General features: G+C 41.7%; 1 long non-coding RNA gene and 3 other non-coding genes across 4 annotated transcripts; all 4 read left to right on the forward strand.

The window, feature by feature from the left end:
* Window positions 1-3082: 3082 nt before the first annotated feature.
* Window positions 3083-3156, forward strand: trnai-aau (transfer RNA isoleucine (anticodon AAU)). The gene has a single exon. It is a non-coding gene; the product is annotated as a tRNA-Ile (tRNA).
* Window positions 3157-4404: 1248 nt separating this feature from the next.
* On the forward strand, window positions 4405-4478 carry trnai-aau (transfer RNA isoleucine (anticodon AAU)). Its single transcript has one exon. It is a non-coding gene; the product is annotated as a tRNA-Ile (tRNA).
* Window positions 4479-5778: 1300 nt separating this feature from the next.
* On the forward strand, window positions 5779-8965 carry LOC106598356 (uncharacterized). The gene is made up of 4 exons (XR_006769505.1): window positions 5779-6093; window positions 8087-8201; window positions 8298-8429; window positions 8533-8965. It is a non-coding gene; the product is annotated as an uncharacterized lncRNA (long non-coding RNA).
* Window positions 8966-10460: 1495 nt separating this feature from the next.
* trnai-aau (transfer RNA isoleucine (anticodon AAU)) lies at window positions 10461-10534 on the forward strand. The gene has a single exon. It is a non-coding gene; the product is annotated as a tRNA-Ile (tRNA).
* Window positions 10535-10960: the final 426 nt, after the last annotated feature.

A 10960-nucleotide genomic window follows, 5' to 3' on the forward strand; every position in this document is an offset into this window, starting at 1 on the left:
GCTATCCAGGTCTGTACCCAAACAATTTGAACTTCTACTTTTAAAAATCCACCTCTCCAAAAACAAGTCTCTCACCGTTGCCGCCTGCTATAGACCCCCCCTCGGCCCCTAGCTGTGCTCTGGACACCATATGTGAACTGATTGCCCCCATCTATCTTCAGAGCTCGTGCTACTAGGTGACCTAAACTGGGACATGCTTAACACCCCAGCCATCCTACAATCCAAGCTTGATGCCCTCAATCTCACACAAATTATTAATGAACCCACCAGGTACAACCCCAACGCCGCAAACACTAGCACCCTCATAGATATCATCCTAACCAACGTGCCCTCTAAATACACCTCTGCTGTTTTCAACCAAGATCTCAGCGATCACTGCCTCATTGCCTGCACCCGTAATGGGTCAGCGGTCAAACGACCTCCACTCATCACTGTCAAACGCTCCCTGAAACATTTCAACGAGCAAGCCTTTCTAATCGACCTGGCCCTGGTATCCTGGAAGGATATTGACCTCATCCCTTCAGTAGAGGATGCCTGGTTATTTTTTTTAAATGCCTTCCTCACCATCTTAAATAAGCATGCCCCTTTCATGAAATTTAGAACCAGGAACAGATATAGCCCTTGGTTCTCCCCAGACCTGACTGCCCTTAACCTACACAAAAATATCCTGTGGCGTTCTGCATTAGCATCGAACTGCCCCCGCGATATGCAACTTTTCAGGGAAGTTAGAAACCAATACACACAGGCAGTTAGAAACACCAAGGCTAGCTTTTTCAAACAGAAATTTGCTTCCTGCAACTCAAACTCTAAAAAGTTCTGGGACATTGTAAAGTCCATGGAGAATAAGAACACCTCCTCCCAACTGCCCACTGCACTGAGGATAGGAAACTCTGTCGCCACCGATAAGCCCACTATAATTGAGAATTTCAATAAGCATTTTTCTACGGCTGGCCATGCTTTCCACCTAACTACCCCTACTGCATTCAACAGCACTGCACCCCCCACAGCTACTCGCCCAAGCCTCCCCCATTTCTCCTTCTCCCAAATCCATGCAGCTGATGTTCTGAAAGAGCTGCAAAATCTGGACCCCTACAAATCAGCTGGGCTTGACAATCTGGACCCTTTCTTTCTAAAATTATCTGCCGAAATTATTGCAACCCCTATTACTAGCCTGTTCAACCTCTCTTTCGTGTCATCTGAGATTCCCATAGATTGGAAAGCAGCTGCTGTCATCCCCCTCTTCAAAGGAGGTGACACTCTTGACCCAAATTGCTACAGACCTATATCCAACCTACCCTGCCTTTCTAAGGTCTTCGAAAGCCAAGTCAACAAACAGATTACCGACCATTTCGAATCCCACCGCACCCTCTCCGCTATGCAATCTGGTTTCAGAGCTGGTCATGGGTGCACCTCAGCCACGCTCAAGGTCCTAAACGACATCGTAACCGCCATCGATAAGAAACAATACTGTACTGCCGTATTCATTGACCTGGCTTTTGACTCTGTTAATCACCACATCCTCATCGGCAGACTCAGTAGCCTTGGTTTCTCAAACGATTGCGTCGCCTGGTTCACCAACTACTTCTCTGATAGAGTTCAGTGTGTCAAATCGGAGGGCCTGCTGTCCGGACCTCTGGCAGTCTCTATGGGGGTACCACAGGGTTCAATTCTTGGGCCAACTCTTTTCTCTGTATACATCAATGATGTAGCTCTTGCTGCTGGTGAATCTCTGATCCACCTCTACGCAGACGACACCATTCTGTATACTTCTGGCCCTTCTTTGGACACTGTGTTAACAACCCTCCAGACGAGCTTCAATGCCATTCAACTCTCCTTCCGTGGTCTCCAACTGCTCCTAAACACAAGTAAAACTAAATGCATGCTCTTTAACCGATCGCTGCCTGCACCTGCCCGCCTGTCCAGCATCACTTCTCTGGACAGTTCTAACTTAGAATTTGTGGACAACTACAAATACCTAGGTGTCTGGTTAGACAGTAAACTCTCCTTCCAGACTCACATCAATCATCTCCAATCCAAAGTTAAATCTAGAATTGGCTTCCTATTTCGCAACAAAGCATCCTTCACTCATGCTGCCAAACATACCCTCGTAAAACTGACCATCCTACCAATCCTCGACTTCGGCGATGTCATTTACAAAATAGCCTCCAATACCCTACTCAACAAGCTGGATGCAGTCTATCACAGTGCCATCCGTTTTGTCACCAAAGCCCCATATACTACCCACCACTGCGACCTATACGCTCTCGTTGGCTGGCCTTCGCTTCATAATCGTCGCCAAACACATTGGCTCCAGGTCATCTACAAGACCCTGCTAGGTAAAGTCCCCCCTTATCTCCGCTCACTGGTCACCATAGCAGCACCCACCTGTAGCACGCGCTCCAGCAGGTATATCTCTCTGGTCACCCCTAAAGCCAACTCCTCCTTTGGTCGTCTCTCCTTCCAGTTCTCTGCTGCCAATGACTGGAACGAACTACAAAAATCTCTGAAACTGGAAACACTTATCTCCCTCACTAGCTTTAAGCACCAGCTATCAGAGCAGCTCCCAGATCACTGCACCTGTACATAGCCCATCTATAATTTAGCCCAAACTACTACCTCTTCCCCTACTGTATTTATTTATTTTATTTATTTTGCTCCTTTGCACCATATTATTTATATTTTAACTTTGAACTTTCTTCAAACTACATATCTACCATTCCAGTGTTTTACTTGCTATACTTGATTTACTTTGCCACCATGGCCTTTTTTGCCTTTACCTCCCTTATCTCACATCATTTGCTCACATTGTTTAAAGTCTTATTTTTTTTCTACTGCATCATTGATTGTATGTTGTTTTACTCCATGTGTAATTCTGTGTTTTTGTATGTTGTCGAACTGCTTTGCTTTATCTTGGCCAGGTCGCAATTGTAAATGAGAACTTGTTCTCAACTTGCCTACCTGGTTAAATAAAGGTGAAATAAATAAATACATAAATTTGTTATGGAATGTCTAGGTCTCACGCTGGTGTATTTAGTACGGTGTGGTTTCTTCTACCCTCTTCCGTTGAGCGAGCAGTGTCTATGGCCGGTTAGCTCAGTTGGTTAGAGCGTCGTGCTAATAACGCGAAGGTCGCGGGTTCGATACCCGTACTGGCCAGGATGTTTTTTTCTTTACTGTGAATGTCTACACTCTATTGATTGGGGTCTACAATGTGCATTTTAAATTAGTATTGTGAATTGTCAATTATTGTTTTATTGTGGAGTGTCGGAGTTTTCATTAGTATTTTATTATCCAAGGAAGGGAGGGAGGACAGGGGACTTTATGGACTAATAGGCACAATGGTGAAGAAACAGATTGACGGGTTGGTCAATCATTTGATTAATTCATTATTTACACACACACACACACACACACACACACACACACACACACACACACACACACACACACACACACACACACACACACACACACACACACACACACACACACACACACACACACACACACTTACCTTTCCCCATACTCACTTGGTCACACATTAACTAGAGAAGGGCACTAAGTACAGAGAGGTAAAGAGCCAGCAAACAGCTGCACCCTCTTTCTACACTCCTCTCTCCCTCTCTCTCTCTCTCTCTCTCTCTCTCTCTCTCTCTCTCTCTCTTTCTCTCTCGCTCTCTTTCTCTCTCTCTCAATTTCAATTCAATTGAAGGGCTTTATTGGTATGGGAAACATATGTTAACATTGCCAAAGCAAGTGAGGTAGATAATATATGAAAGTGAAATAAACAATTAAAATGAACATTAAACATTTTACTCACAGAAGTTTCAAAAGAATAGAGACATTAAAAAATGTCATTATGTTTATTTACAGTGTTGTAATGATGTGCAAATGGTTAAAGTACAATGAGGTTGGCTCATTTAAAGAAAGACAACAAGTCTGTCTGTCTCTCTCCTTTTCCTTCCCTTCATCTCTCTTTCCTCTGTAAGTGGTCTATGTGAGGAGAGTAGACTCCTTGGTCACAGAGTGAGTGTGAAATGCTTCATTCTATTCCATTAACTGACAGGTCACAGTCGTTTATTCCGTTAAATCAATGATCACTATTAAGTGTTATTATCATGGGTATCAGAAATGGACTATGGGGAAAGGTCTTACAACACAGTGTGTATTCAGGTTCAGCTGTACAGGACTGAAATCAGCCAGTCAACTACAACTACAGAGAAAGAGATACAGCCATGGTGTTGATCATTAACAGTGTGCAGTAGAATGGAGTCCTTGGAATTGAGCTGGATTTGTTTAAGTTCTCTGCCCTCTAATGGTAGAATGTAGACATTGTAGATGAACAACCACCTCCAGATCCATATATGGGTGTAACCCCCTTCCGTTGTTTCAACGTTTATCCCAGGCCGGTTAGCTCAGTTGGTTAGAGCGTCGTGCTAATAACGCGAAGGTCGCGGGTTCGATACCCGTACTGGCCAGGATTTTTTTTTTTTTACTTTACTGTGAATGTCTATTGATTGGGTTCTACCATATGCGTTTTAAATTAGTAGTATGAATTGTCGATTGTTGTTTTATTGTGGAGTGACATTTTATTGTAGGAGTTTTAATTAGTATTTTATTATCCAAGGAAGGGAGGACAGGTGACTTCATGGACTAAGAGAGAGAGAGAGAGAATGGTGAAGAAACAGATAGACGGTCCATCAATCATTTGATTAATTCATTATTCACACACACACACACACACACACACACACACACACACACACACACACACACACACACACACACACACACACACACGTACAGTCTTGTACAGCTAACCTTGTTGGAACACACAATTCAGTCCCATTCAAAATCCTATTTTCCCTACCCCTAACCCTAACCTGTTCTCTTTCCCTTACTCTAACCTTAACCCTAAGCCAAAAACCTAACCTTAACCCTAAACCTAACCCTAGCTCCTAACCCTAACACGAAAACTAACACTAGCTCCTAACCCTAAAACTAACCCTAGCTCCTAAACCTAATTCTAACCCTAATTCTAACCTTAACCATAAACCCCCTAGAAATAGGATTTGACCTCTTGGGGACCAACAAACTGTCCCCAGTTGGTCAAATGTTTGTGGACTATTCTTGTGGGGATTTCTGGTCCCCACAAGAATAGTTAAATACGTCCACACAAACACTCTCTCTCACACACACACACACACACACACACACACACACACACCTTTCCCCATGCTCACTTGGTCACACATTATCTAGAGAAGCGTACTAAGTACAGAGAGGTAAAGAGCCAGCAAACAACTGCACCCTCTTTCTACACTCCTCTCTTTCTTTCTTTCTTTCTTTCTTTCTTTCTTTCTTTCTTTCTTTCTTTCTTTCTTTCTTTCTTTCTTTCTTTCTTTCTTTCTTTCTTTCTTTCTTTCTTTCTTTCTCTCTCTCTCTCTCTCGCTCTCTCTGCTATATTTAGTACAATGAGGTTGGCTCATTAAAGAAAGACAAAAAGTCTGTCTCCCTCCCTCTCCTTTTCCTTCTCTGACTCCCTTCATCTCTCTTTCCTCTGTAAGTGGTCTATGTGAGGAGAGTAGACTCCTTGGTCACAGAGTGTGGGTGTGAAATGCTTCATTATATTCAATTAACTGACAGGTCACAGTCATATATGCTGTTAAATCAATTCTCAATATTAAGTGTTATTATCATGGGTGAACGGCCCTAAACAGTGTCCCATGCATTCATTGTCAGTGGGGTTTGTAAACCAACCCGGATGTAATATAATTCTGGCCACATGTTGACTCAGTGGCGCTTCTCCATGCGGGAGGGACGTACACTCTGTAAACAGGAATGGAAAGCTAAAGTTAACTAGTTAGTCACAGATATGTACGTTCAGCCTGTTAATTATTTCAGTCCGAGTTGTCTTATCTTACGAAGTCAGCATGGCTTAACATAGTTCATTTAGTTTTTGACCTCGACATTGTTGCTGGAAAGATACTTTCTTAACTAACATGCTGGCGCTGCTAGCTAGCTAATGCTAACGGCGCTAGCTAACCTCATATCTGGATGCTTCACTCTAGTTCCCGAGAGAGCAGCATACTGGTAAGTCAACTTTGCTTTCAAATTTTGTAATCATCTGTAAAGTTGTTTTACATGCAGTCATACAAGCTAGATAGATATTTTGTTGAAAGCCTGTTGTCATTCATTGGTTGTTTCTTTGGGGCTAGCTAAGCTATCACTAGCTACCTAGGTGGATAATAATGTGATGTACAGTAACGTTACAGTATTACTGAATGACAACAATATAGCCTTGTCTCTACTAGTTGGCTAGTTGGTTGATATGGTGCAGTAGACTACAGTACAACATTACTAAATGATAACAACGTAGCTTTGTGACCAGATAGTAGTTGGTTGATATGGTGCAGTAGACTACATTGACTACACAACCCAATGTCATATTTAGAGTTACTGACATGAATAGAAGCATATACAAGCAATCTATCACATGTATTTTATAAAGCCCCTTTTTCATCAGCAGTTGTCACAAAGAGCTTATACAGATAACCAGCCTAAAACCCCAAAGAGCAAGCAATGCAGACGTAGAAGCACAGTGGCTAGGAAAGTCTCCCTAGAAAGGCAGGAACCTAAGAAGAAACCTAGAGAGGAACCAGGCTCTGAGGGGTGGACAGTCCTCTTCTGGCTGTGCTGGTGGAGATGATAAAAGACTACAGCCATTTAGACAGATGACCAGCAGTGTCAAATAATAGAGGTTTATAGAGGGTGCAATAGTTCAGCACCTCAGGAGTAAATGCCAGTTGGCTCTTCATAGCTGAGCGTTTAGAGGTTGAGACAGTAGGTCAGGTAGAGAGAGACAGGATCAAACAGCGGGTCTGGGACAAGGTAGTACCTCTGGTGAGCCTTGAGCAGGTCAGGGTTCCATAGCTGCAGACAGAAACAGCAGAGACTGGATCAGCAGCACGACCAGGTGGACTGGAGACAGGGACAGACAGGAGTCGTCAGGCCAGGTAGTCCTGAGGCAGGGTCCTAGATCTCATGTCATTCAGTAATACATGTCCTTTGATCTCCTTTTTACTGGACACTGTTGATAGCCAATTTTCCCAAGCTAATCACTGATTGGCCGACTACAAGGATGTGGTCAGGTTGAGACTTCTGAGTCATAATAACACAGAACACACACATCAGATTGCAAGGGCAAGTACAGTGAGCAGTTTGGAAAATGGAGTCTGCTGCGTGGGTTACCAGACACACACACAAACAAACTTAATTCATTTGTTGTATTATATTTATTATGGATCCCCATTGGCTGCTGCCAATACAGCAGTTAATCTTCTTCAAGTCCAGCAAAATGAAGGCAGTTATTCAATTTTAAAAACATTACAATACATTCATAACACGTTAAGTGTGTGCCCTCAGGCCACTACTCTACTACCACATATCTACAACACAAAATCCTTGTGTGTGTACAGTGTGTATAGTGCAGTGTACAGTATGTTATTGTGTGTGTGTGTGTGCAGTGTACAGTATGTTATTGTGTGTACAGTGCAGTGTACAGTATGTTGTGGTGTGTGTGCAGTGTACAGCATGTTATTGTGTGTGTGTGTGTACAGTGCAGTGTACTGTATGTTGTGGTGTGTGTGTGCAGTGTACAGCATGTTATTGTGTGTACAGTGCAGTGTATAGTATGTTGTGGTGTGTGTGCAGTGTACAGTATGTTATTGTGTGTACAGTGCAGTGTACAGTATGTTGTGGTGTGTGTGCAGTGTACAGCATGTTATTGTGTGTGTGTGTGTACAGTGCAGTGTACAGTATTTTATTGTGTGTATGTACAGTGCAGTGTACAGTATGTTATCGTGTGTATGCATGTGTCTCTTCACAGTCCCCGCTGTTCCATAAGGTTAATTTTTATCTGTTTTTTAAGTCTAATTTTACCGCGTGGGTGAGTTACTTGATGTGGAATAGAGTTCCATGTAGTCATGGCTCTATGTAGTACTGTGCTCCTCCCATAGTCTGTTCTGTTTAGGTTGGTGTGTAGTCAAGGCTTTGTCATTAAAATGATATTGTGCCTATTTTTCAGATCTGCCCACCTGCTCAGTGGGTGACAGGTCTTTCCACCAAGCTGTTCCAGGCCTGGAGTGGCATGCTGGAACTTCCAGAGGCTTCTACACCTGAAGCATTGTGATGTGGTCCAGGTAATTATCAAACACACGTATACACACTCACTCAATCACTCTCTGTTTTGTTGTATAATTATTTTAACTTGTGAAAATTGTGCCTCTCTCTTTTAGATCTGCCAGCCCCAGCAGTTCAGCTGCAGTCTCAGCAGTCCTCTGCTGTGGTCTTTCATTTACCGGCTGCACCAGTTCCTACTACACTGGCCGTGAAGGGAGGAACTGTTGAGGAGACCCAGATGGATACAGGTCATTCAGAATTCTATTGCATATGCTCAGTCACACCAACAGATGTACACACACATGTTGTTCACCTGTATACTTACTGTCACTTTGTGTGTCTCTCTTTCAGATCTGCCTGACAGCCTCACCCAGAAGACACTGGGCCTATCAAGACTGACAAAGCAGAGATGGGTGGCTGACAAGGAAAAATAAAACACAACACACACATTATCCACAATGTAAATACATTGTAATTACTTGTTTATTTCATGTTTGCTGCATTTTATTTGAGGATTGGAGAGATCTACTCCTTCATATCCATTCTTAATATCTACATAATTACTCTCCATATCTATCAAATCAAAGGGGGATTGATAATATTGTAAAAGACTATGGCTTAATGTTTACAGTTTGAGGAAATTGTGTGTGCTTTTTTTCTAAGTTGAAGAACATGCCTCTCTCAACACAGACACACATTCGACCCAATGTAAATACATGGTTTATTTTATCTCTGCTCCATTTTATTTGGAGATTGTGTGAAATAAAATATATTCACAGCTAAAGCAACAGTTTGGTTTATTGGATATTTCTCTGATTTTAAAATGAATGACCAAAAAGAAAGGAAGTCGGCAGCCCTGCAACCCTCTGGGAGTGTGCAGGTTTTGTCATCTGCAGTTGAAACAGGGCCCCAACAACCCTCACAAATGTACAGGGTTCCCAGGAGTAGCAGGCAAATATGTTTGTCTTGCAAACGTTTTTTTAATGTACCAAAGCCATTCCCTGGCTACCCATCCACATCGCTCAGGCCAAACTAAACGTTTGTTCTCCACAATGAATGTTTGTACATTTCAGGGTAAATCATCAGGCAATCAAGGCCAAGGAATGGAGAGAGAGAGATGACCTGGAGGGAGTTTCAGCCTCAGTTATTTATGCAGCAGAAAAGCGGAGATGGGTGGCTAACAAGAAAAAAAGAAAACATACACACACTCTCACACATTAGTATGTAAATATATCAATATATTGTCATTTCTTGTTTATTTCTTTTTATTTTATGATTAGAGATATTTAGGCCTACAGATGTTATCCATTTCCCACAACGGACATGTGCAGTTGTGCTTACTCACCGTTGGTGGAGAGGTCATGGTTAGGAGAGATGGGGGCTGACAAGGAAATAATTAAATACAACATGCATACACATTCTCTCTCGCTCTCCCACACGCACAATAAACATGACTCACACATTAGACCCAATGTAAATACATTTTAATAATTTGTTTATTTTACATATGCTCCATTTTATTTGAGGAAAATATCTGCAATAAAGTACATTCACAGTTAAAGCAATGTCTTTGGTTTATTGGATATTTCTCTGAATACAATGTGTGACCAGAAGGAAGTCGGCAGACCTGCAACCCCTGGACTGTGTAGGTTTTGTCATCTAGAGCTGAAAAATAGAGAGATGGGAGGAAGAGTGGAGTTTAAAGGTTTATCATTAATAACACACACAATTCTAGAATGAATTCATATTAGAATATATTACATAATAGTGACCAGTAGTTACTGTATTGTGATTGTTTAGTCGTAGTTACTGTATTGTGATTGTTTAGTCGTAGTTACTGTATTGTGATTGTTTAGTCATAGTTACTGTATTGTGATTGTTTAGTCATAGTTACTGTATTGTGATTGTTTAGTAATAGTTACCGTATTGTGATTGTTTAGTCATAGTTACTGTATTGTGATTGTTTACTCGTAGTTACTGTATTGTGATTGTTTAATAATAGTAACTGTATTTTGATTGTGATTGTTTAGTGTTTTATTTACTCAATCAAGTAGTGTGAATCAAGGAGGGATCGAACCGTGTCTCAAAAGCAGCAGAAAAGGTCAAATAAGATCACCACCTTTTCTGTTGCGGATATACAGAACTGGCTGCGGGGAACTGGGCTGGATTTGTTTATGTTCTCTGCCCTCTAACGGTAGAATGTAGACATTGTAAATGAATGACCCCCTCCAGATCCATATATGGGTGTAACCCAGTTCCGTTCGTCGTGGGTTACGTCAGGCCGGTTAGCTCAGTTGGTTAGAGCGTCGTGCTAATAACGCGAAGGTCGCGGGTTCGATACCCGTACTGGCCAGGATCTCTTTTACTGTTTCAAAACTCTATTGATTGGGGTCTACTATGTGGTTTTTAAATTAGTAATATGAATTGTCAATTGTTGTTTTATTGTGGAGTTACATTTTCATGTTTTTTCTAACTCATTGTATGAGTTTTCAGTTGTCTTTTATTTATTTATTTGACCTTTATTTAACTAGGTGGCCAGTTGAGAACAAGTTCTCATTTACAACTGCGACCTGGCCAAGATAAAGCAAAGCAGTGTGACACAAACAACAACACAGAGTTACACATGGAATAAATAAAACATACAGTCAATAATACAATAGAGAAAAAAATATCTATATACAGTATGTGCAAATGAGGTAAGATAAGGGAGGTAAGGCAATAAATTGGCCATAGTGGCAAAAAAAGTACAATTTAGCAATTAAACACTGGAGTGGTAGAT

This window comes from Salmo salar, chromosome ssa04 (assembly GCF_905237065.1).
Source record: "Salmo salar chromosome ssa04, Ssal_v3.1, whole genome shotgun sequence".
Lineage (NCBI taxonomy): Eukaryota > Metazoa > Chordata > Actinopteri > Salmoniformes > Salmonidae > Salmo > Salmo salar.